Source organism: Coregonus lavaretus (assembly GCF_964263955.1).
Source record: "Coregonus lavaretus genome assembly, chromosome: 8".
Classification (NCBI taxonomy): domain Eukaryota; kingdom Metazoa; phylum Chordata; class Actinopteri; order Salmoniformes; family Salmonidae; genus Coregonus; species Coregonus lavaretus.
Window position 1 is genome coordinate 28,436,897 of NC_139995.1, and position 22,229 is coordinate 28,459,125.

Genomic DNA, 22,229 nt, shown 5'->3' on the forward strand with positions numbered 1-22,229 from the left:
CCAATTTGTGTATTGCTGATTCATCAATAAGGTTAGGGTTCTTGCAGGTTCAAGGGTTATGTGACGTTCAGAATGAGACTAATAAGAGGTAATTATTTGATAAGTGACTGTTATCGATATATAACATATATATGTTCTAAGAGTTTAATCGGGAGATGGTAACTCGTTAAACAACTTCTTCCGTGGTGCCCCATATTCCTAATGAGTTAATTGTTACATTATTAATTTAATCGAGTGACAATTAAACATAGTTAGGTGATTCGATAAATAACAGTCATACATTAAAGTAAGTCACGTCACGACAAGAGGTTGAAATGAGTTTGATCAAACATCCTCCAGGGGAGCTGTCTTCCTTGAGTTGTATCCTGCATATCTCAACTCCCCCTGAGTGTGGGGTTACTGCCAGGGTCAGCCATTATCAACGGCGACCCTGGAGCAAATAAGGTTAAGTGCCCTGCTCAAGGGCACATCAACAGATTGTTCACCTTGTCATCTCAGGGATAGCGACCTTTCAGATACTGGCCCAATGCTCTAACTGCTAGGCTACCTGCCACCCTTGCTGTGTGTGTGTGTGTGTGTATGTTTACGTGTCTTTAAGTGTCTTCCCCTCCTGTATTAAGACACTGCACGTAGGCACGAGGCACACTACACACGATGAGGGGGAACCATTGTAGCCCCCCGCCCCCGTGTCCCTTTGCCAGGGGAAAAGTTTGGCAGGCTCACCACTGCCCGCATTTGGCCGTGACACTCATCTCCTCCACCCCTCCTCTCTCCATCCCTCCATCCTTCCCTCAGTCTCCCTGTTCACAAGGCCAGCTGCACGCACACACACACACACACACACACACACACACACACACACACACAGTTGATGACCTTTCATTGTGGGGGTTAAAACAGAGAGACTACATTGCTTTCACCCTGAGCAGTGTCCTCAAAAAACTGTAACACTGGAGTTATGCTGTGATTGATGGGGAGACAGCCAAAACCCTTGATCCAGTCACCCTTTAGCTACAGGGCAAACGCAATACTCATTCTGCAATCAGACGAGTTGCAGTTTGATGCCAAGTTTCTCTGCATAAGTAGGATCAATAGATGATAATTGTCCTTGATTCACACACAGGCCCATAAGCGCATGCATGCACACATCCTTCAGTAATAATGTCATTGCCAAGTGAAGTTTCCCTTTGTCAGAAGGATCAATATCTGATCATTGTCCTTGAATCTAACACTCCCACACACTCACACACACACACACACTCCCACTAGGACGTCTGACTATCTGAATCAGATATTCGCCACAGGGAACGTTTAGGATTTGGCTGTATGGAGCAACAATAAGCCTACACACACACACACACACACACACACAGATGGATGCATAAGCAAGGGTGCACACACACACACCTCTGATTATCGATGACCTTCAGTTGAGCATTCTCCTATATTCCACTGTCTCAACCTAAACAGTGTTGAAAGAAAGACATTGAATTGTGATTTCCGTTAATATCAATACGGAACCTTTTTCTGAAAGAAGAAAAGCTGAAGGAATATGTTCTATGTTGTGGAGTTTCCTTGACATCCAAGAACAGACACAAGACTAGGACATTTGTATGTAAAAAGGACAGAGAATGTTATGATATTTAGTTACAAGTGTTTCTTTAAAAATTTGTAGAAGAGTACAAAAAAAGAAGGGGAGAGATGTCAGAGGGAGAGGTAGAGTTGAGAGAGTGAGTGAGTGATAGAGGAGCGAGACAGCAAGCGAGGCAGAGAGGGAGGCGACAGAGTTGGGAGGGAGAGTAAAAGAGAGATCGAGATGCAGAGAGTGAAAGAGCGAGAGAGAGGCAGAGGATGGTTGAAAGTGCATGCGGGAGAGAGAGAAAAAGCAAGAGAGAGCGTAAGCATCAAAGAGAGAGAGAGAGAGAGAGAGAAGGCACATTAGAGATTGAGAGAAAGAGAGTCTCTAAGGTAGGCTAGGTAAAGGTGAGGTATCGTGAAAGTATTTGGTTAGTAGACCTGCAGATCCCTGCCCTCTAATTGGTTACTGAGAGTTGGAGTGACAGTCGGGTCCCTCCCCTGAGTGTGTATGTATGTGTGAGAGCAGACAGAGAGGCTGAGAGGCACAGAGGCAGTCTCTAACTCTATCCCAATGAGCCCTCAGCCCCTCAGACACACACACACTCTCACTTACACACGCACTCTCAGCGCTGGCTCAGTCTCCGCTTCAACACTGGGACACAGAGAGAGGCAGCAAGAGTCTGAGGGAGAGTAAGAGCGAGGAAGTGAGAGAGTAGAAGAGAGAGGGAGATCGGTAGTGTTTGTGTGTGTGTAAGCACCATGGCTTCAGACCCAGGGCTCATAGCACTGTTTCTATGGACTATATCACTACAGATACTGGGCACCGCCGGAAACAACAACAACAACAATGAAGGTAAGGCAGCAGGGAAACACACACCGGCACTCACACACACCGGCACTCACACACGCCGGCGCTCACACACACTGGCACTCACACACACTGGCACTCGCACACACCGGCACTCACACACACCGGCACTCACACACACCGGCACACACACACACCGGCACTCACACACACTTATATTCGCGTGGACAGGTGTGAATTATTTGTGTCTCAAGCCTTCAGCCAGGATTCTTTTATCAAATGTGGAGCTCAGCTGAATTATGATGCACATATATACACACACACATACATACAAAAACACACACACCCATGCCATCAAACCCTATCTGAACTTTCTATCTGTTAGAATGTTTATCCTGGCAAAGTGATGTGAGTCATAGGCAAGACCTTACAGGGATGCTCTCTGTGTGTGTGCTGATGTGAGCCTATGTGGGTATTTGCGCACATGCTGAGATTGCTCATATTGCTTGGATATGCATGAGCTAATACAGTGGGGGAAAAAAGTATTTAGTCAGCCACCAATTGTGCAAGTTCTCCCACTTAAAAAGATGAGAGAGGTCTGTAATTTTCATCATAGGTACATGTCAACTATGACAGACAAAATGAGAAAAAAAATCCAGAAAATCACATTGTAGGATTTTTATGAATTTATTTGCAGATTATGGTGGAAAATATGTATTTGGTCAATAACAAAAGTTTCTCAATACTTTGTTATATACCCTTTGTTGGCAATGACACAGGTCAAACATTTTCTGTAAGTCTTCACAAGGTTTTCACACACTGTTGCTGGTATTTTGGCCCATTCCTCCATGCAGATCTCCTCTAGAGCAGTGATGTTTTGGGGCTGTCGCTGGGCAACACGGACTTTCAACTCCCTCCAAAGATTTTCTATGGGGTTGAGATCTGGAGACTGGCTAGGCCACTCCAGGACCTTGAAATGCTTCTTACGAAGCCACTCCTTCGTTGCCCGGGCGGTGTGTTTGGGATCATTGTCATGCTGAAAGACCCAGCCACGTTTCATCTTCAATGCCCTTGCTGATGGAAGGAGGTTTTCACTCAAAATCTCACGATACATGGCCCCATTCATTCTTTCCTTTACACGGATCAGTCGTCCTGGTCCCTTTGCAGAAAAACAGCCCCAAAGCATGATGTTTCCACCCCCATGCTTCACAGTAGGTATGGTGTTCTTTGGATGCAACTCAGCATTCTTTGTCCTCCAAACACGACGAGTTGAGTTTTTACCAAAAAGTTATATTTTGGTTTCATCTGACCATATGACATTCTCCCAATCCTCTTCTGGATCATCCAAATGCACTCTAGCAAACTTCAGACGGGCCTGGACATGTACTGGCTTAAGCAGGGGGACACGTCTGGCACTTCAGGATTTGAGTCCCTGGCGGCTTAGTGTGTTACTGATGGTAGGCTTTGTTACTTTGGTCCCAGCTCTCTGCAGGTCATTCACTAGGTCCCCTGTGTGGTTCTGGGATTTTTGCTCACCTTTCTTGTGATCATTTTGACCCCACGGGGTGAGATCTTGCGTGGAGCCCCAGATCGAGGGAGATTATCCGTGGTCTTGTATGTCTTCCATTTCCTAATAATTGCTCCCATAGTTGATTTCTTCAAACCAAGCTGCTTACCTATTGCAGATTCAGTATTCCCAGCCTGGTGCAGGTCTACAATTTTGTTTCTGGTGTCCTTTGACAGCTCTTTGGTCTTGGCCATAGTGGAGTTTGGAGTGTGACTGTTTGAGGTTGTGGACAGGTGTCTTTTATACTGATAACAAGTTCAAACAGGTGCCATTAATACAGGTAACGAGTGGAGGACAGAGGAGCCTCTTAAAGAAGAAGTTACAGGTCTATGAGAGCCAGAAATCTTGCTTGTTTGTAGGTGACCAAATACTTATTTTCCACCATAATTTGCAAATAAATTCATTAAAAATCCTACAATGTGATTTTCTGGAGAAATTTTTTTTCAATTTGTCTGTCATAGTTGACGTGTACCTATGATGAAAATTACAGGCCTCTCTCATCTTTTTAAGTGGGAGTACTTGCACAATTGGTGGCTGACTAAATACTTTTTTCCCCCACTGTATATGAGTGTGTATCTGCATGAGAGAGATTGGATATGTGTGTCTCTGTCGCATGCCATCTAAATACAGTATTTCCTTAACAAAGTGTTATCTTGGAAAAAGCCTGTAAACCAGTCAGCGCTGGGCAGTAGGCCAGGGTTAGAAGATTACAGAGAAATTGATTGTTGTGCTCAGTGACAAAATGACATAGGGACAACATGCAGTGACAATAATCATGCCTCAAATCCACAGTAGTATTTCCCTCTGAGTCCTCTGTAGAATAAACCATGCTGATGGTCAAATCCCGTGAGTGTGATCTTTCTTGTTGTTGTTTTTCAGACAGTCTTCCTTTATTCAGAAATGTGTTCATGATTCATCTGAGAGATGAATCATTGTGTTTCTGAGGGGTCCCTAGACAACAACAGATGCTAGGCAAAACAATACCATCTATAACCCTGTGAGAAATATTATGCTTTGTTTATGTCCTTCTTCCTGTCCGCCGTGCTACGATCTCATGACAGCATCCATTTGTTTTCACTTGTTAAGCTCGTGTCACTCATCCTCTGTGTCCACTGGGGCACTGTGGAGGGCTGTTTGTGTGCATGGGTGTGAGCATGTGTGTTTGACCCAGTGTGTGTGTGTATATCTGGGTGTGTGTGCGCGTGTGCGCGTTTGCGTGTGTGCGTCCGTGCGTGTATGACATGATGGGTCTCTGTCCTTGTCATGGGTCCTGTCTCCTGAGACTCAGAGCTGAGTCAGCCTGGGTGTGACTGTCAGAGCTCTCGCCCTGCAGGCAGCGTCAGCTTAACACCACCCAGGAAAGAGAGAGGAAGGGGAGGGGGAGAGATCTCATTATTTATCCCAGAAAAGAGAGAAGTAAGAACAGAGGACAGAGGGATGATGGGGGAAAGGGAGGATGGCAGTTTATCCTCAGTTTAGCACAGCGAAGAAAGGAGAGAGAGGGAGAGGAGGGCTCTTCAGTTCAGTGATAGGCTGTAAGGATACAAACAGAGAGAGGAGGGTGAGACAACGAATGAAAAGGATGAAGACTGAGGTTTCGGGGCCATCTCTTTCCTCCTCGCTCTTTCCATTCATATCCCTCTCTAGAAGCAAGCAATGATTACAAAAACATAAGAGAGAAATGTGTATACAGATGTAGGTTCTTAATTTGATCACCCTGCTGCAGGAGAACTTTACAGCAATGCAGGAAATGTGAAACTTGTACTGTATTTGAGGCTTAAAAAGGCTTCTGAAATTTGTAATTTCCACTTTAGATTTCAGACATGATTTTCCCTTACGAAAAAATGTATCAACCCTCATAAAAATGTCCATTAATTCTAATCCACATAATAATTAATATTCCCTGTTGCAGCAGGATTATTTTCCTGCGGTAGCAAACTAGTTCAAAATAAGATATTACATCTGTAGTTTTATGTTCCTCCACTAAAATGAGACCATACAGTATAGACTACTACCACTAATCGTTCCAGCTAGTTTCAAGTTCCTGCTTTCAGTTGGTGATGCAGCGTGTGTGATCTAGTCTGAAGTCTCACCACTGCTGATCACGCAACCCCCTGACCCACTCACGCTATTGGCGGCTACAGCGCAAAGGCATGCTCGCTCACACACCAGCCAGGTCGCTCAAGATCCACTTCGAAATCCAACGTCCATCCAGGTACCCAGGACGTACGGAGATGCCTTCAAAACTGGCCATCAAGTAGACTTGGGTTTTGCAAGGGTGTTGTGGACTGGGGTGGCAGATGGGCATAAGCTCCAAGGGTCACGTGTTTTTTTTAACCCTATCACAACCCTTAACCCTGTTGTGCTGTCTATCCGTCTCTTAACAGACCTAACGTAATGGTAAATCTAAGTGCTGGGCGGTAGCGCTATAGGCTCCGGGTGTATCGGAAATATTTTTGCTATTTTCACAAGCACAATTGTGACCCACCACCTGGATTCGGTCCTATGTAGCAAACTTTCAAATTGTGTTTTTTACATTGGATAAAAGTAGAGAAAATGACATATACACTGTAGTTGAGGAACAATGGGAAAGTAATTCTGCTTTGAAAGTTGATGAATTTATAACCCCACTTTTGAGAAAATGGCCCATGAATGTTTTGGTACACCTAATGGAGAGCTGTTCTTTGTCTACACCCATTCAGCATCGTTCACACCCTCTTAAGCCTTAGCCCCACCCATCTCTTTAAGGATTCACAATGTAGTAAACAACCAAAGATTTCATGACTAAAAGTAAAATCAAATCACATTTTATTTGTCACATACACGTGTTTAGCAGATGTTATAGCAGGTGTAGCGAATTTCTTATGCTTCTAGCTCCAACAGTGCAGTAATATCTAACAATTTCACAACATATACCCAATACACACAAAAAAGTAAGGAATGGGATTTAAGAATATATACATATACAGTGAGGGAAAAAAGTATTTGATCCCCTGCTGATTTTGTACGTTTACCCACTGACAAAGACATGATCAGTCTATAATTTTAATGGTAGGTTTATTTGAACAGTGAGAGACAGAATAACAACCAAAAAATCCAGAAAAACGCATGTCAAAAATGTTATAAATTGATTTGCATTTTAATGAGGGAAATAAGTATTTGACTCCTCTGCAAAACATGACTTAGTACTTGGTGGCAAAACCCTTGTTGGCAATCACAGAGGTCAGACGTTTCTTGTAGTTAGCCACCAGGTTTGCACACATCTCAGGAGGGATTTTGTAACACTCCTCTTTGCAGATCTTCTCCAAGTCATTAAGATTTTGAGGCTGACGTTTGGCAACTCAAACCTTTAGCTCCCTCCACAGATTTTTTTATGGGATTAAGGTCTGGAGACTGGCTAGGCCACTCCAGGACCTTGATGTGCTTCTTTTTGAGCCACTCCTTTGTTGCCTTGGCCGTGTGTTTTGGGTCATTGTCATGCTGGAATACCCATCCACGACCCATTTTCAATGCCCTGGCTGAGGGAAGGAGGTTCTCACCCAAGATTTGATGGTACATAGCCCCGTCCATTGTCCCTTTGATGCGGTGAAGTTGTCCTGCCCCCTTAGCAGAAAAACACCCCCAAAGCATAATGTTTCCACCTCCATGTTTGACGGTGAGGGTGGTGTTCTTGGGGTCATAGGCAGCATTCCTCCTCCTCCAAACAGGGCGAGTTGAGTTGATGCCAAAGAGCTCGATTTTGGTCTCATCTGACCACAACACTTTCACCCAGTTTGACAGGTCTTTTGTGTTTCTTCCATTTGCGAATTATTGCACCAACTGTTGTCACCTTCTCACCAAGCTGCTTGGCGATGGTCTTGTAGCCCATTCCAGCCTTGTGTAGGTCTACAATCTTGTCCCTGACATCCCTGGAGAGCTCTTTGGTCTTGGCCATGGTGGAGAGTTTGGAATCTGATTGATTGATTGCTTCTGTGGACAGGTGTCTTTTATACAGGTAACAAGCTGAGATTAGGAGCACTCACTTTAAGAGTGTGCTCCTAATCTCAGCTCGTTACCTGTATAAAAGACACCTGGGAGCCAGAAATATTGTATCCATATTTACAGATGGCATAGTTTGTTATTAAGGCACATGAATGTTCACATATTCCAGAAGGCATTTCTGTCAAAAAACGCATTTTGATAAAAAATAAAATATTAAAATGCCTTTCCTGTGAAGTAGTGAAGTGCGACATACGCCTAGCTTCTTGAAACGGGTCAGAATTATCGGCCCAGTTGCTGGCGTTGGCTCGAAAGGGTTGGGTTTTGATGAATAAACAAGTTGTGGGTGTGCCCCTCACTGGCCAATCAGAACGTGCCCCATGGCTAAATATATGGTTGCTTCAAGTTGTGTATTACATTTACATTTACGTCATTTAGCAGACACTCTTATCCAGAGCGACTTACAGTCTTTTAAGTATTGTCTTGGACTCCAATTCCAATGTTAGTCCGTTATTGTTTGTTGAACAGCTTACAGAAACAAAATAACAAAATGTAGACCTATCCCATCTTTGCTAAATATGTTAACTTGAATCTGTTTGCAGTCCACATTGTTCTAAGTAATTGCATGGCTTTAATGTTGAAATATATGATGCATTAATCATTTCTTCCTTTGCAACTTTGCAATAATTTCTATATCCATTTGTGATTGTTATATAGGTTGCTTTTGTGAATGTGCTTTCTTTGATGTATACAGAGTGCTAGATAAAATGTAATGGCTCCTGTTAAAACACAAAGAACAGTTTGTTTTCCTATGTGTGGTGCATATGGCTAAATCCATCTGAATGTATAGATGTGTGTGTGCTATTTAAAGTAATTGCTTTGTTTGTCACAAAGTGGCCTAAGATCTTTCACCATTGATATGCTAATGTTGGGTGCTTTAAACTAGAATGCTATACATTGAATGTTCAAATTGCTTGTGAAACCACTCTGAACTTACATGGTAATTCTCACACATATACTAGACCTAAAAATGTTTTAGATTTATGCTTGAAAGCAGTGGCGGCTCCTGAAAAAATTCTCACGGGGGGCAATTTTTCTGATGATTTAGGTGACCTACACACATTTTTAAAAAGATATGTCCAGCAACAACATGAAGACAGGGGCAGCATATAAGTCAATACCAGAAGCATTTATTGACTGATCTCAAAAGTGTTGGCTTACCAGGGTTGGTGGAGCCCTCAGTTTCATCTTTGCCTCGCAAAGCTAACTCAAACACTCCGCAAAACTTCACACACTGGATTAGCCGGCTGAGGATGTGGCGGTTCTTGCTAATGTCGTAGTAAATATATTTGTTATAGTGAATATGGAATATGATATGTTGAGTAAAATGTTGTGCTAAGATCTATTTAGGTCAGGAGCTGGTTATAAGTTCTGTTCCTATCCAATAACAATGGACAAAAGGGTCCTATCTTGTCAGCCTTGTCAGTTTCAGTTCTCCAGTAAACTTGTGATTATCAACACTAACCTCATCGTTGTGGCGGCGGACAGCTAGCCTGTATCCCTCATCCAGTTGAGTGGGAATGTTCACTCTCCCCAAAGCAGACAATCTCAAACAGCTATCCATGTGGGTCTTTGACAGCTCATGTTTCTTAATCTTTCCTGAAAGATGGTGCATGTCCGTTACACACCAGTCGCTGTCCAAGCGGTGCTGTCTGCCGTGCCGCCTTCAGGGTGAAAGAGTAAGCAGGGGGTAGCAGAAGACTGCATTAGCTACATCGCAGCCTGCTAGCCAGGTTTTTCGTTCATACCAATTTTTGGAAAATCCTCGGGTGTAGGACTTCCCCCCTTTAGTAGAAACCTGTTGAATTATTAAATTTGGTCTGGGAGGTCCTAATTGTTTCGTTGCCAATTTATCTTCATTTGTTCGCCGACAAAAAGGAACTTCTTTCAAAGACACAATCGAGTTGCACTGAAGCCTAGCCATTTTGATAGTAGTAGTGAATTGATTGACGCTGCTACCCGCTGTTTTCTTAGTTACGTTCATGGTTATGTTACGTATGACGAAAGCGCGTAAGTGCAAGCCCTCAGAAACCCATAGAGATTGTATTGAAAGCTCTGATATTTGAAAAAAATAGATTTTACATGGGAGTCTATGACAGACTTCTGGGCGATTTTCAACCTGACTGAAATCGCCCCAAAAGGGGGGGGGGGGGGGGGGCATTTGAAGCACGACTTTAGCCTGATTGGACATTTAGTGGCACTGTGGCAGATCAGACGTCTAGATTACAACACTGATAACTACTGTTGCCGTGATATAATTGATTAGAAAAAAAATCCCTTCCTTTTCCCGTTTGGCAGTGCGTCGCCCATATCGCCCTATTGAACACACCGCCCCTGCTTGAAAGTTGTTTTGATTTAACTTCAAGAATTGTTCCTGATTATTAAGAAATTCTGGTTATTTTGTTAATTTTCAAGGAGAATCCATTTTCTCTCAAAGGGAGGAGAGTTTGAGAGTTTTGCTTCAAATATACTGTCTTTAAGATAGTGATCTTTGATAATATTTTATGTATATCTGACTGATTTGATAAAACTACATTTGAAGTTACTATTGACCAATCCAATCAGATAAACAGACAATTGTATGTTCATTGTAATGTTAATTAACCTGTGATATACCTTCAGTTATGTGTTTTGCTCTTACAAAGAAGAATGGAGCATTCCTTTCTTGCTTGCTTGCAGAAAGGTGTTACCTAAGGACATTTGCATGTCTAAAGAAGAAGACAATGCTAAGGCACCAAAAAGGACACACCTAAAGTGATGCTGCTAGGACCATGAACTGCTGGTCTGAAGATTGTCATTTTTTTTTTACATTTTAGTCATTTAGCAGATGCTCTCATCCAGAGCGACTTACAGTGCTGGCCGTCCGGTTTTGAACACTTCTGTCTGATACAACCCCCATTGTCTCACCTCTGAGACTTCACAGTAACTTCACAGTAACTTCACAGTAACTTCACAGTAATACTATTGGTCAACTACTCAGGTTTTTTTTTTTTTTTTTTGGTCATTTAGCAGACGCTCTTATCCAGAGCGACTTACAGGAGCAATTAGGGTTAAGTGCCTTGCTCAAGGGCACATCGACAGATTTTTCACCTAGTCGGCTCGGGGATTAGAACCAGCGACCTTTCGGTTACTGGCACAACGCTCTTACCCACTAAGCTACCTGCCGCTCACTAAGCTACCTGCCGTTTTGAATCCAAACAACTCAGATGCTTATTTTTTTTTACATTTTAGTCATTTAGCAGATGCTCTTATCCAGAGCAACTTACAGTTAGTGAGTGCATACATTTTCATACTGGACCCCCGTGGGAATCGAACCAACAACCCTGGCATTGCAAACATCATGCTCTACCAACTGAGCTACACAGGGGGCTTATAAAAGGGTCTAAGATGAATTGTTCTTTCTCTTATTTGTTCCTGACCTGCTGTGGCAAGATACTATTTATTTCTCTCTCTCTCCACCCCATCGACTTTTGGGGCATGCCCTTTCAGGCTATGGTTTCTCTCTCTCTCTCTCTCTCTCTCTCTCTCTCTCTCTCTCTCTCTCTCTCTCTCTCTCTCTCTCTCTGCCTTGTAATGCTTGTTAATGCCTTGTAACTTTAGCTTTATGCCTTGTATGTGAATCCATTCATTATACAAAGTAATTAAATACACTTCTATTTAGAATTCCATTCTCAGAATTCTTTTCATTGCCTATTACTGTAACTCAACTATGGTGTTCTTGCATATTGCTAAATAATCTTTATGGAGTCAGATACATATTTTAATAGGCTAATTGCTTAGTCTTATCACGAGTCGCATGTGATGTATTTAGAATATACACATATCAAAAATTACTGCCCACTACAAAACCAGGACAGCTCACTGTTTTGCTCCTCTCAAACTTGATATTTTAATAAAGCTCTGGTGATTAAGATTTATTTTCAAGCAGTCTCACGAGCCAAACACTTTATCAACGATCTTGACTAGACAACTTGTTCACATTGGGCAGGACAAAAATAAAACAGCCTTCATTGAGAGGAGGGGAGGCTATGCTTGGTTTTTAATCAAATAAAACGAAATGGGGAAAAAACATGACTGTTTTAAGTTTCTAAATATGAAGTATACAGGCACCAAAAGCACATCTTGTTCCATGTGCATATGGGCAGTGTGCGTCACGGCTGGATAGGCTGCATTTCCGGCGTCCAAATTCATGCCATAACCAACTGCATTACCGCTAAAACCAGCTTTTGGTTGATCTTAAATATCCCTACCATCGCTGCCTGAAATTAACACTTTGGATCATGTTTTTAAAGACACTTCTCAAATATTTCCACCCCTCCCATCTGAGCGCAAGCGTGCTGATGTTAGACAGGTAAATTACCAAACCTGACGTTAGGGCTGGAAAATGCCACTGCGCCAGTTTTTACATGACGAAATTGCAAACTAACATGTGCTTGATACTAGTGCCACCTTAATGGCAGCTGAAAATAGAGTCCTAAGTGTTAATCACTATTACAGGGCTCAAGACTAACATATTCCCCTGGTGTCACTAACTTTTAAAATTGGTGGCACCAGCCCAGGATTTGGTCGGACCCAAAGCATTAGTAATCATCTTATGAAGTCATTCAGAGTGCTTTGGGAAGACTCGATTAATCTAATGAACATAATTTAAAACATTCCATCAAAATCCGTCTGTTTAAGCTAGAGATATCCGTTTTTTGTATGGGCTGCGTCTCAATCCACCGCATCCGCCTATGTCGGCCTTCCGAATCTGCAATGGAAAGTGGCAGAGCTACAGCGCTGTTTGTCAGACCAGGAGACATCCTGAAAATCAGTCTTTTCACGAAAATGTCTGTAGCATCAGAACGGTTTGGCCTACAAAACTAATAAGAAAGCTCAGGAAATATTTTAGTTTTTTGGGCGCATATTTAACACCTAACCAGTGGAAAGAGGAGACTCTCACAAACATGATGGTGTTCTCCGTTTCTCTCTACGACCCCCACAAGTGTCACAGGACTCGTCTGAAGGTAACCCAATATCGGTCCAAAAAAATAATGGAAGTATGGAAGTCGTTTTGTGCCAACAAAAAAAAGGGGCTAGATATGTGTCCAAAAATATTTATTGAGCTTTCTTACATCTCTTAGATATAGGACAGACACTTCAAAACCTTATTCCTTATTATTTATTTTTCAACTGTCTGTTATGCCATTTATGAATGTATTATTCAATGCTTTTCTATGGGCTATAGTAGTCAAACATAATATTTTATCAAATAATTTAAAAATATTTGGTTTGATACCTACAGGGGTCCTACAATTCAAAATCAAATAGCTAAATGATCCATGGTATGACCATCTTAAAACAATTCAATATGTTAGCTTAGTAGAACCCCCCAAGCTGGAATGCATGATACAAGATACCCAGCTAGCACATAATGTTCTGAGAACCATATGTTTCTCAGAGCTTGGTGAGAGCGTGGTTATCCTATGGTTATTTAGCATACAACCTTCCCACAACTTTCTGGGAATGGTGCAGGATAGTTGCTCGGCTTTGGAACATTCTCATCACATTTAAAGAATTTGACAAAACAACTTTATTTTCTTGGTATTTCATTACTTTAACAGAACATTTCCTAAAAGTTCAAACATGGTTACATTTAATTTCAATTTAGTTAATGTTCTAGGTATGTTCTCCAACCGGTTTGATATTGGTAATGTTCTCAAATAGTTCAGAGAACTACTTCAGCATAAGGTTTCCTACAGGTTTCCTCATGGTTCTATTTAAGGTAATGTGGTCACATTCTTCTGAGAACATTAAGAAACAACATTCTTCTGTGGGAATTTTTGTACTTCAGCATAACATTTCCTACAGGTTTCCTCATGGTGCTATTTGTTCAGAGAACGTTCTAACAATGTTATTTAAAATCATATACATTCAGTTCTCAGCATTAACAAAACTCTCTATCTTGTTAAGCATAATTGGCCACACCTGATCTTTATGAGTGCTTGTTTCCTTTGAAATGGGGTCTGTTTGAACAGTCTCAAATGAACAACTTTGTATGAGTAAAATAACATAGAATGTTGGCTCCATCCTGGGGGTGCAGCAGACTATTTCCATGGATAGAAAACAGTTTGAATCTCACTGATGCCGTGCCACAATAAAAAAAAATGTTTGCATGATTAATGCCAAGCAAATGGATTTCCATGTGCTTGGAGTTCAAAACAGTTAACCTAAGCTTGCAGTGCTATTAAAAGTCTTATTGAAAACATGTTATCAGAACTGTCACGGTTTCGGCCGAGGCTGCCTCTCTCCCTTGTTCGGGCAGGCTTCGGCGTTCGTCGTCTCCGGAATTCTAGCTGCCACCGATAGATGTTTCATGTTCGTTTGCTTTTGTCTGTTTGTTTCCACACCTGTTTCTGTTTTACGTAATTAGTGTCCTATAAGTTTCTCGTTGTGTTTGTCTAGTGTTGTGTATGATTGTTTCTGTCAGTGTTGTGTTTTGCTCGGTTGAGCGTATTTCTCCACTGTGCTGGAGCTTATTTGCACTTGTGTGTGCACCGGTTCATTTTGTCGCACCTGTTTGTGCGCATTTACCTTTCGCCTTCGTGCGTGGTTTTGCTGTCGGGCTTACTTGTCCTGTTGCCTGTGTTGGGCCAGTAATACAGCTTTTGGAACGTTCAGTCTGCGTCCTGCATTTGATTCCTACACTACACCTACAACACGCCCTGACAGAATCATACACCAACAATGGAATCAGCAGGAGCCGAAGCAGCCCAGACGAGACTGGAAGCCCAGGTTCGGGACCAGCAAGAGCAGCTCCTGCAGATGGGGACCGCCCTGCAGGAGGTGATTACCACACTCCGAGGCTGGGGTTCGCCTCCACCGCCGCCCGCCCTGCCAGCACCATCGGCCAGCCCGCCCATTCCAGCGCCGGAACCTCGAGGAGTCCGACTATCTCTCCCGAGGGCCTACGACGGGACCGCGGCTGGGTGTCAGGGATTCCTGCTCCAGGTAGAGCTATACCTGGCCACAGTGCACCCGGCACCTTCAGGGCATGAGAGCGTGTCCGCCCTGATCTCCTGCCTGGCCGGAAAAGCGTTGGAGTGGGCCAACGCGGAGTGGAGGAAGATCGACGCCACGACGATTACGTACACCGAGTTCTCCCGCCGCTTCAGGGCGGTGTTTGACCATCCCCCGGAGGGGAAAGCGGCGGGGGAGCGTCTGGTCTTCCTCCGGCAGGGGAGGAGAAGTGCCCAGGAATTCGCGCTCGAATTCCGTACTCTAGCGGCAGATGCAGGGTGGAATGATCGGGCCCTCATCGATCTATACCGATGCAGCCTACGAGAGGACGTCCGTCGGGAGCTGGCTTGTAGGGACACCAGCCTCACTTTCGACCAGCTGGTGGATATGTCCATCAGGCTGGATACCCTGCTGGCTACCCGCGGACGTCCTGCGGAGGGTCCGTCCATTCCACCCTCCAGCGCCTCCGAGCCTTGTCCTATGGAGCTCGGGGGCGCTGGCGCTAGAGAGAGGAGGAGTCGGCAGGCTAGGGGGTCCATCCACTGCACCAACTGTGGTCGGGGAGGACACACCGCGGCTAGGTGCTGGGGATGGCCTCCTAGGGGAGATGACGACAGGTCCCGCACTGGGGATTCCCTCCAGGTGAGTAGGCGCCCCACTCACCCAGAGCTCTCTGTTGCCCATTTTTGTATGCCTGTACGTTTTCCACAGGTAGCACCTCATTCCCAGCATAAGGCGCTGGTAGATTCAGGCGCGGCTGGGAATTTTATTGATAAAAAGTTTTGTTTAGCGTTAGGGATTCCCCTCATTCCTGTAGATGTTCCTTTTCCCGTTCACGCCCTAGATAGTCGTCCGTTGGGTACGGGCTTAATCAGGGAGGTCACGGCGCCACTTAGGATGTGTGCGCAGGGGGATCATCAGGAGATGATTCAGCTGTTCCTGATTGACTCTCCTGCGTATCCGGTGGTGCTGGGCATGCCCTGGTTGAGTACCCATAACCCAGTGATTTCGTGGCAGGAGAGGGCTCTGATGGAGTGGTCTGCTCAGTGTGTGGGTAGATGTTAGGGCGTTTCCGTAGGGGCTACCTCGGTGGAGAGTCCAAACCAGGTGCCCGCATTGCACGTTCCACCTGAGTATGGGGATTTGGCTATTGCGTTTAGTAAGGCGAGGGCGACGCGGTTGCCACCCCATAGGCAGGGGGATTGTGCGATAAACCTCCAGGCAGGAGCTGCGCTCCCACGGAGCCATGTGTATCCTCTGTCTCAGGAGGAGAAGAAAGCTATGGAGATTTACATAGACGAATCGCTGACACAAGGATACATACGGCCGTCCACTTCCCCCGCGTCCTCGAGTTTCTTTTTCGTGAAGAAAAAGGATGGTGGTTTGCGCCCATGCATCGATTACCGTGGTCTCAATCAGATTACGGTGAAGTATAGTTATCCACTCCCGCTGATTGCGACCATGACTGAGTCGTTGCATGGGGCGCGTTTCTTCACGAAACTAGATCTCAGGAGCGCGTACAACTTGGTGCGCATCAGGGAGGGTGATGAATGGAAAACAGCCTTTAGTACCACCTCGGGCCATTACGAGTATCTGGTCATGCCATACGGGTTGATGAACGCTCCATCAGTTTTCCAATCATTTGTGGATGAGATCTTCAGGGACATGCAGGGGCAGGGGGTGGTGGTGTACATTGATGACATTCTCGTGTACTCACCTACCCGTGTCGAGCATGTGGCCCTGGTGCGCAGGGTGTTGCGGAGGCTGGTGGAGCACGACCTGTATGTGAAGGCAGAGAAGTGTCTGTTTTTCCAGGAGTCGGTCTCCTTTTTGGGTTATCAGTTGTCTGCGTCAGGGGTGAAGATGGAGGTAGACCGGGTGTCGGCCGTGCGTAATTGGCAAACACCAACCACTGTGAAGGAGGTGCAGCAGTTTTTGGGGTTTGCAAATTACTACAGGAGGTTTATCCGGGGTTTTGGACAGGTGGCAGCTCCCATCACGTCTCTGTTGAAGGGGGGTCCGGTGCGTCTGCAGTGGTCGGCCGAGGCGGACAGGGCGTTTGGGAGGCTGAAGGACCTGTTTACCTCGGCCCCGGTGCTGGCGCATCCGGATCCCTCTTTGCCGTTCCAAGTGGAGGTGGACGCGTCGGAGGCCGGTTTAGGAGCCGTGCTTTCACAACGATCTGGCGCGCCACCTAAACTCCGCCCCTGTGCTTTTTATTCTAAGAAGCTCAGTCCGGCGGAGCGGAACTATGACGTAGGGGACAGGGAGCTGTTAGCCGTGGTACAGGCTCTAAAGGTGTGGAGGCACTGGCTTGAGGGGGCTAAACACCCTTTTCTCATTTTGACTGACCATCGTAACCTGGAGTACATCCGGGCGGCGAGGAGGCTGAACCCTCGCCAGGCAAGATGGAGTATGTTCTTGACCAGGTTTACTTTTAAGATCACGTACATCCCTGGGTCACAGAATGGCAAGGCAGATGCGCTGTCTCGGCGGTATGACGCGGAGGAGAGGTCCGTGGAGCCCACTCCCATACTGCCTGAGTCGTGTCTGGTGGCACCGGTAGTGTGGGAGGTCGATGCTGAACTCGAGCGGGCGTTACGCACCGACCCTAGTCCACCACAGTGCCCGGAGGGTCGGAAGTACGTTCCGCTCGAGGTTCGGGATCGATTGATCTATTGGGCTCACACGTCACCCTCCTCTGGACATCCGGGTATCGGCCGGACAGTGCACTGTCTTAGTGCCAAGTACTGGTGGCCCACGTTGGCAAGGGATGTGAGGGTTTATGTTTCCTCCTGCTCGGTGTGCGCCCAGTGTAAGGCGCCTAGACATCTACCTAGGGGTAAGTTGCTACCCCTGCCCGTTCCACAACGGCCATGGTCCCACCTCTCAGTGGACTTTATAACAGACCTTCCCCTCTCCCAAGGGAATACTACCATCCTGGTCGTTGTGGACCGGTTCTCTAAGGCCTGTCGTTTGCTCCCCATGCCGGGTCTTCCTACGGCCCTGCAAACTGCCGAGGCACTGTTTACCCATGTGTTCCGGCACTATGGGGTACCCGAGGACATTGTGGCTGATCGGGGTCCCCAATTCACCTCCAGAGTCTGGAGAGCGTTTATGGAGCGGTTGGGGGTCTCGGTGAGCCTCACCTCGGGTTACCACCCGGAGAGCAATGGGCAGGTGGAACGCGTAAACCAGGATGTGGGTAGGTTTCTCAGAACATACTGCCAGGACCGGCCGGAGGAGTGGTCAAGGTACGTTCCCTGGGCCGAGATGGCCCAGAATTCCCTACGCCATTCCTCCACTAACCTAACTCCATTTCAATGTGTGTTAGGTTACCAGCCGGTTCTGGCACCCTGGCAGCAGAGCCAGATCGAGGCTCCTGCGGTGGATGAGTGGGCGCGGCGCTCGGAGGAGACTTGGAACGCTGCACACGTCCACCTGCAGCGGGCCCTCCGACGTCAGAAGGCGAGCGCTGATCTCCACCGCAGTGAGGCACCGGTGTACGCACCTGGTGATCGAGTCTGGCTCTCTACCAGAAACCTGCCCCTCCGCCTGCCCTGTCGGAAACTGGGTCGGCGGTTTGTAGGGCCATTTAAAGTCCTGAGAAGGTTGAACGAGGTATGTTATAGATTACAGCTACCTGTGGAGTATAAGTGTATTAACCCCTCGTTCCATGTGTCCCTTCTCAGGCCGGTGGTAGCGGGCCCACTCCAAGAAGATGAGATCTTGGAGACTCCTCCGCCCCCGTTGGACATCGAGGGGGCACCGGCGTACTCCGTGAGATCCATCTTGGATTCGAGACGTCGGATGGGGGGTCTCCAGTATCTAGTGGAGTGGGAGGGGTACGGTCCGGAGGAGCGGTGCTGGGTGCCGAGGAGAGACGTGTTGGACCCGTCGCTCCTGACGGAGTTCCATCGGAGGCATCCGACGCGCCCTGCGCCGCGTCCCCCTGGTCGTCCCCGAGGCCGGAGTCGGCGCACGTCTGGAGCCGCGCGTCAAGGGGGGGGGTACTGTCACGGTTTCGGCCGAGGCTGCCTCTCTCCCTTGTTCGGGCAGGCTTCGGCGTTCGTCGTCTCCGGAATTCTAGCTGCCACCGATAGATGTTTCATGTTCGTTTGCTTTTGTCTGTTTGTTTCCACACCTGTTTCTGTTTTACGTAATTAGTGTCCTATAAGTTTCTCGTTGTGTTTGTCTAGTGTTGTGTATGATTGTTTCCGTCAGTGTTGTGTTTTGCTCGGTTGAGCGTATTTCTCCACTGTGCTGGAGCTTATTTGCACTTGTGTGTGCACCGGTTCATTTTGTCGCACCTGTTTGTGCGCATTTACCATTCGCCTTCGTGCGTGGTTTTGCTGTCGGGCTTAGTTGTCCTGTTGCCTGTGTTGGGCCAGTAATACAGCTTTTGGAACGTTCAGTCTGCGTCCTGCATTTGATTCCTACACTACACCTACAACACGCCCTGACAAGAACATTATTGATTTACTGTGTGTGTGTGTGTGTGTCTGTGTGTGGACACAATTATCTGAGGAAAACTGAGTGAATATCCATTGAGTAAATTTAATGTTCTAAAAAAACTTTGCAGTTGCTACTACCCATGAGACTTATAGGCCTTGCAATGGCCTGTGTGCATTTCACGCGCGTGCTGCTTCATATCTCGAAGCCATATCAAATAGCTTGGTTGTAAAATAGTTGCTATTGAACTGAATATTGAGTGTTGAGAAATAATAAGTATGCCTACAGTAAGACCCTCCTCTCTTCGTCATGGACAAGGGGACAAAGCTTCCAAAGCTGTGTTTTTCCCGCAATTGCATTTTGAAATGTTACATGATCAGAACGCTTTTTTCTCTCGGGCACATTGGACCAACCCCCCCAACAAAAAATGTGTCCAGCCCGTCTGGTATTTGCCAGAATTCCCAGATGGCCAATACACCTTGATTTGGAATTAATGCCTAAACTTAACATTTTACATGTACGTAATTTAGCAGACGCTCTTATCCAGAGCGACTTACAGTTAGTGAGTGCATACATTTTTTCATACTGGCCCCCCATGGGAAACAAACCCACAACCCTGGCGTTGCAAGCACCATGCTCTACCAATTGAGCTACACATGGAGTTGTTTTTGTTTGAACCCTATCCCAAACCTTCACTCTTAACTTAACCATTCAGATTGAATGCCTACATTTAACCAGTTCAACCAGTTAACTGGCGACAGAAGTGGTGCGATCTGGGGTGCAGCTGCAGCAAGAGTAGCTCCAAAACACGTCAAAATTTGTCCTTTGGAGCAACTTAGAAATTCTCTGAATCTGAAGTCACATTGGCCAAACTGGGAGATCTTGTGCACGCACTGTTCACTGCCTCCTTATAATACTGTAGTTTGTACGTGTCACACCCTGGCTCTGGGACTCATTATGTTGAGCCAGGGTGTGTTCATTCTATGTGTGTATTTCTATGTTGGTAATTCTGTTGTGTTTATTTCTATGTTTGCCTGAGTGACTCCCAATCAGAGGCAACGAGTGTCAGCTGTTGGCTGGTTGTCTCTGATTGGGAGCCATATTTAACTGTCTGTTTTCCCTTTGTGTTTGTGGGTTTTTGTTCCGTGTTCGGTCATTGTCACTGTGGACTTCACGAGTCGTTTCTTGTTTTGTATCTTGTTTACACTTTAACTAATTAAAATATGTTTGTTCATCACGCACCTTGGTCTGTTCACTACGACGATCGTGACAGAAAAACCCACCATGCAACGACCAAGCAGCGTGTCCAGGGGCAGCTCTTGGGCTGGACATGGGAGGAAGCGCCGGGAGAAGAGACGGTGGAGGCGCGCCGTAGAGAGGAGCAACGGCGTGATCAGGGTCGTCGTCGGGCGGTCGAGAGGCAACCCCAGAAATTTTTTAGGGGGGGGCACACGGCATGGACGACGGGGCTGACGGAGGCAAAAAAGGGGCGGATTCTGGAGGCCACCAGGTTACGGATACACCGCCCTGTAAGTCCTGTGCGGATGCCTCACACAGAGTGTGTGAGGGTAGGCATTCAGCCAGGACGGGTTGTGGCCGCTCTTCACTCCAGGGCTCCTATCCGTCTCCACAGCCCGGTTCGGCCTGTCCCTGCTCCACGCACCAAGCCTACGGTGTGCGTCGCCAGCCCAGTCCGGCCAGTCCCTGCTCCACGCACCAAGCCTACGGTGTGCGTCGCCAGCCCGGTCCGGCCTGTCCCTGCTCCACGCACCAAGTCTACGGTGCGCGTCGCCAGCCCGGCCCGGCCTGTTCCTGCCACTCGCACCAAGTATACGGTGCGCGTCGCCAGCCCGGCCCGGCTTGTTCCTGCCACTCGCACCAAGTCTACGGTGCGCGTCGCCAGCCCGGCCCGGCCTGTTCCTGCCACTCGCACCAAGTATACGGTGCGCGTCACCAGCCTGGCCCGGCCTGTTCCTGCCACTCGCACCAAGTCTACGGTGCGCGTCGCCAGCCCGGCCCGGCCTGTTCCTGCCACTCGCACCAAGCCAGGGGTGCGAGTCGTCAGCCTGGTAAGGCCCGTCCCTCCTCCACGCACCAAGCCAGGAGTGCGAGTCGTCAGCCTGGTAAGGCCCGTCCCTCCTCCACGCACCAAGCCAGGGGTGCGCGTCGTCAGCCTGGTAAGGCCCGTTCCTCCTCCACGCACCAAGCCAGGGGTGCGCGTCGTCAGTCCAGCACAACCCGTGCCTGGGTCACCGGTGCCTGGTAAGGTACCGGTCAACTGCTCCACTATGGAGCTGAAGCTAACCGCTCCTGATAAGTCCAGTTCGGCTCCAGCCGGCGGGGCCAGACTGGACCAGGGGCGCTATGGGGGGTGTATTGGAGGGTGGTGGTCAAGGCCGGAGCCAGAACCGCCGCCGAGGAGGTATGCCCGCCCAGCCCTCCCCTGTTTTGTTTAGTTGAGGCGCGGTCGCAGTCCGCGCCTTTAGGGGGGGGTACTGTCACACCCTGGCTCTGGGACTCATTATGTTGAGCCAGGGTGTGTTCATTCTATGTGTGTATTTCTATGTTGGTAATTCTGTTGTGTTTATTTCTATGTTTGCCTGAGTGACTCCCAATCAGAGGCAACGAGTGTCAGCTGTTGGCTGGTTGTCTCTGATTGGGAGCCATATTTATACTGTCTGTTTTCCCTTTGTGTTTGTGGGTTTTTGTTCCGTGTTCGGTCATTGTCACCGTGGACTTCACGAGTCGTTTCTTGTTTTGTATCTTGTTTACACTTTAACTAATTAG

The 22,229-nt window shown here is 46.9% G+C and overlaps 1 pseudogene across 1 annotated transcript in view; it reads left to right on the top strand.

The window, feature by feature from the left end:
* The first annotated feature begins 2,337 nt into the window (after positions 1-2,337).
* The window catches only part of LOC311133988 (ephrin type-A receptor 8-like), a 145,142-nt pseudogene continuing 125,250 nt past the window's right edge, over positions 2,338-22,229 (top strand). Inside the window, exon 1 of the transcript XR_014615377.1 lies at positions 2,338-2,431. The product of XR_014615377.1 is annotated as an ephrin type-A receptor 8-like (transcript). The remainder of the gene's footprint in view (positions 2,432-22,229) is intronic.